This window comes from Ceratotherium simum, chromosome 2 (assembly GCF_057802395.1).
Source record: "Ceratotherium simum simum isolate JZ-2026a chromosome 2, ASM5780239v1, whole genome shotgun sequence".
NCBI lineage: Eukaryota > Metazoa > Chordata > Mammalia > Perissodactyla > Rhinocerotidae > Ceratotherium > Ceratotherium simum.
In genome coordinates this window covers 2,318,186-2,323,090 of record NC_141901.1, presented here as the reverse complement: position 1 = coordinate 2,323,090, position 4,905 = coordinate 2,318,186, and positions in this window count along the sequence as shown.

Sequence of the window (4,905 nt, the reverse complement as noted above, 5' to 3'; positions counted from 1 at the left end):
AAGGACTCATATTTGAAATATATAAAGAACTCCTACTAAGCAATAAGACAGAAAGCCTAATAGAAAATGGACAAAATACTTTAACAGATATCCAAATGGAAAATAAATATAGGAAAATGTGCTTAACATCATTGGTTATCAGAAAAATGCAAATCTAAGCCACAATGAGATACCACTACACACCCCACAAGAATGGTTTAAGATTTTTAAATCTTTTTATATTGACAATACCAAGTGTTGATGAGAATATGGAGCAACTGGAACACTAAGACACTGCTGGCAGAAGTATAAATTAACGTGAGCACTTTGGAAAATTATTTAGTAGCATTTACTGACAGTAAACCTATGCCTACTGTATGACCCAGTAATTCTTTTCTAGGGATATATCCAATAGAAATATGAACATAAGTGTACCTAGGAACACAAACAAAGATGTTATAGCAGCATTATTCATAATAACCCCAAATTGGGAACAACCCAAACATCCATCAACAAAATACTAGATAAATAAGTTGTGGTATATTCATTTAACGGCATACTCTACAGCACTGAAAATGATTGGGCTGCTGCTACCACAACATTTTGCCGGAATTTCACAAACATACACAAAATAATACCTACGGAATAGTTTCATTTATATAAAGTTCAAAAGCAGGCAAAACTAATCTGTAGCGTTAGATAGAGGTTACCTTTGGGAAGGAAGGTGGGATAGTGACTGGGAGGGGCTGTGAGGACGGCCTCTGGGGAGCTGGTAATGATCTAATTCTTGATCTGGGTGGTGGTTCTATGGTATTTTCACTGTGTCATAATTTGTCACACTTAGGCTTTGTTCACTTTCCCACGTGTCTGGTATACTTTGATTTAAAAAAAAAAATGCCCAGAGGAGAGGGGAACTCTTCCCCCCCCACCTAGATAGTTGTATATCATAGCCGCACAGCCTTCTAGTTGCTGTATGTGGGAAGCAGCCTCAGCCGTGCGTCGGTGCCCACCCGGGATCCCAACCGGGGCCACCAGCAGCAGAGCGCGCGCACTTAACCACTAAGCCATGGGGCCAGCCTGAGAGGGGAACTCTTTTTGGGTGGTTAAAAAATGGAAGGTAGGAAGGGAATAGGAGGAAGATCAAGATTTTACATATAAGTGGCTGAGCTGCAGCAAGAGTTTTAAGGGAGGGGAGGGAGGTCTGTTGAAAGGAGCAGGAGAGGAATTTTCTCCAGCCCCTGACTGAGAAGTCTCCAGATACATAAGCCTTAATTCCCCACCAACCCTACACCCCTATCCACAAATGGATCCTTTTGGACCAAGCCCGTTGTTTCCTAGCCTAGCAGCTACTTCTCTCTCCAGGTGGAGAGACCCAGTGTTTGAAGCCAAAATTGGGGTTCTAAGACACTGACGTTTCCTCTACTAGGGCCTGTGAGAGTGCAGGCCCTTGATGCAAACATCCCAGCAGCTGAGCTGGAATAATCCTGAGTACTGGAGTAGGAGGTGGGGGGCGGAGTTGTATGTGTTTGTCATCCTTGTCCAAAGGAATTACCTGCTCGGGTTGCTGTGTGCGTCTCTCCGAAGGAGGAAGGGGCAGCCGAAAGCTTCATACCCAGCACTATGTTCTCCTCTCCCTATGCACACCACTACTCCAAAGCCCATCCAGGAGTCTGGAGTCGTGCTCTAGTGCCCCCCAAGCCACTTTCCGGGAGGAAAAGGGCAGGAAGGAACCACTGGTCACAGGTTCCACTGACAAGAGGGGAAAACCAGGGGGTGGCGGTTCCTTTGTGGGGGAGGTCACACCCCCTGCACAAAAACATCCCAAAGAGAACTGGTACTGAGTTTGCGTTGGAGAGGTGGAGATACCCCAGGGAGGAAGTGGCAAAAGGCGAGATGGGAACACCCCTCTTTGATCCCACAAGGTGCGTCAGGGAAACTTGGATTTCGTTTAGCCCGGGATGGAGACATCTCTCCCCATGCTGCCACCAGGATCAGTGGGTCAGAGGAAGCTAGGCTCCCCTCCGCCCCTACCTCAGGTGGTGCGTGCGGGACCCCAGCCACGAGTCTGACCTCTTTTCCCTCCCGCCCGCCCATCCCCACCCCTTTCAAGGCTGGAACTTTATTAAGGCCGGTTCCGTCAGGGCTGAGCCATTTGCTTAGAGGAACACGGAATCTGGCGGAAGCGCGAGGTGACGGGCCAGCAGGAGAGGAGTGGTGTCCCAGAACAAGGTAGGACCGGTTCTGTCCGGGTACCGAGCGCGGGGAAAGAGCACGGGGATGCGCGGGAGCCCACGGGGTGAGCGGCTGGCTCCACAGGGAGGTTTCCCGGTCTTCCCGAAGGCCAGAGGCTCAAGGAAACCCTCCAGACGCCCCGCGGACGCGCACAGGCGCACAAGACTATGAAGGGCGAGGAGGCCCCGGCGGCGGGGCGGCCCGAGGCAGGCGGCGCTGCGCCGCGAGCGCCGGGCGGTGGGGCACCTCGGGCGGACAGGCGCGAGGCCCCGCGAGCCCGCGGCCCTTCCAGCCGGGTCCGGTTCCCGTCACTCCCCGCTCGGCGTTCCCCCAGCGCCCCGCCTCCGGGGCACCGATGGGAGGAAAGGGGCCGGGCCACGGCGGAGCCCGCCCCTCCCCAGGCCCTCATTGGCTGCCTCAGTTGTCCATCCAGAATCTATTTTTGATGGAGGGGGGTTGCCACCCAGTCTGCCCCAGATCACGTTTGCCACAAGCAACCAACCAGTCGGCCCCGACTCCGCGGGCGAGAAGCGATTAGGGGCGAGCGAGCTCGGCTCCACAGTCCGCGGTCCGCGGCCTCCCCGCCCAGGCCCGCGGCGGTATATCCTGCCCTCCCCGGCCCCCTCCCCTCGTGGAAGCGGAGCGGTGGCCTCGCCGTAACGCAGAGGCGAAATGTAGCGAGCGGGGTGTCGCGGCTGGACGCTCACCTTGGCCGGGGTTGTGGGGGGCACGCCGGGGGCCAAGGAGGACTGCCAAGGAGGAGGAGTGATGAGAAGAGGGGGAACCCTGCACCCCCCGAGACGACGGGTCCCTGCTGCCACTCGCCAGGCGCCCCCCTTCCTCCCAAGCGAGGCGCAGGTCAGTCCTGTTGGGTCCGGCGGGGTGGGTGGCCGAGGGCGCGAGTTCTGGCGCGCAGCGCAGTTGTTGAGTCTGAATCGGAGCGGGGCGGGGGGGCACCCGGTTACTTCTCCCCCTCCCTGGGTTTGGGGATACTAAAATGGGTCTTTTGTGTCCCCTCCCCAGGGCATCCTGGTTCAGTTTTGCTTCTTTCATCCCAGGGCCTTAGGCCGGTCTGAAGTCTCTTTAGTGGAAAGAAGGCGGTGAGGGACTGGCTTTTCTTCCTGCGAGCTCCCTGTCAGGTTAAGTGGCCTGCCAGGGAGACAGGAGGAGGAGAGAGGGTCAAGTTTTAGCATACTCAGAAACTTTTCTGGCATAGGGGCAGTAGTCTCTCTCTTGCTCAGAAGTTTCCTCCTGGATCTCTAGGGAGGGTCTTCCAAAGAACCACAGGGCTGTGTTTAAGGAGTTTGGAAAAGGGAGTCCCCCTGGTGACTTGAGTGGACCGAAAGAGAAAACAATTCCCATGGGCCAGTTACTGGAGTTTGGTCCACCCTTTCCCAAACGTTGACTAATTGTGTGTTTGAATACTTAAGGACCTATTCATCCTACCTAGGGGAATTCTCTTTTTAAATTTATTTTTCAGTTGTAAGAGCTGTTCTGGTGAAATGGAATAATAGGGTGGGATCAAGGCCTGGGGATTCTTTTAGGCAAGAAAAGTGGGGCTGTTACAGCTTAAGAGACATGCATGTGGGAGCAAATGCATTTTGGCTTATGCTGCTCTATTTTTTGTTTGGTTTTGTTTTATTTTTTATTTTTTGAGTTGGTGCTTTTGTGTTTTTGTTTTTTAAGAGTTCCACTATATCCAACTCGCAGTAACCCTGGGGAACAAGGCAAACCGAGGGAACTGAAATGTGTGCATAATAACCAACAGTTTTACGCTCTTTCTCTTCAAACTGAGATAACTCCCTTGTCCTATCTGACAGGCTCACAGGGCCCAGAGCAGGGGAAGAGAGCTAGAGACAGAGGCCTGGATCCCAGTCAGGCATCTGAGCTTTTTGTGACACCGTTGACTCTCAAGGGCAGGCTTGGGTAGGCCCTGGCTCTTGGCCTTGGTCTGGCTCCCATTGCCCAGGGAGTCCTCCTGTTTTTTTTCTCAGGGGCTAGGGTGTTTGTGGGTCTGGGGACCTTTAGTCAGTGATCAGATTCTCTCTGTTTATTTGCCCAGTGCTGCTGTCTTGTGACTGTAAACAATCACTTTCTACAGTGGGGTGGCTATGCAGCAGGGAGTTTGTGACTAAATTTGTAACTGACGCCACTGGGAGACCACACTTAAACAATCCTGCGTTCTTAATGGGCATTCAAGAAGGGATCTCCCCCAAGACATCCCTGCCCACCTTCAGTTGCTGAGAGGACAGTACCAACGTCTCCTGCGCAGCATCTGCCCAATCCCAGGCTGGCTACATCTCGTTGCTGTTGACCACGGTGGTGACCCCTGTGGGCCGTGGGTTGCCAGATGGGAGGATGGCGGGGATAGCGCCCGCTGGGCCTCCAGATGTCACAGTGCAGGAAGGAGTAATTTTAGTGGAAAGAAGGAGGCAAATAGAAAACTCTTTATGCCTACCTTGTGGGAGAAGTCTCCCAGTATCAGCTGTCCTTTGCTGTATCATAACATTCTCTTTTTCTTGTCTTCTTCCTTCTCACGTAAGGTGTTCCACACAGATTCTCATAACTTTAAGGACCAGGGATTTGGGGAGGTACAAGGTCTTCCCAGGAAAGAAGGAAATCTTCTCTGGAAGAAAGGGAAGAGACGGCAGCCGCTGCCCTGGGACCAGCAGAGCCCAAGGAGCTGTGGGAAGC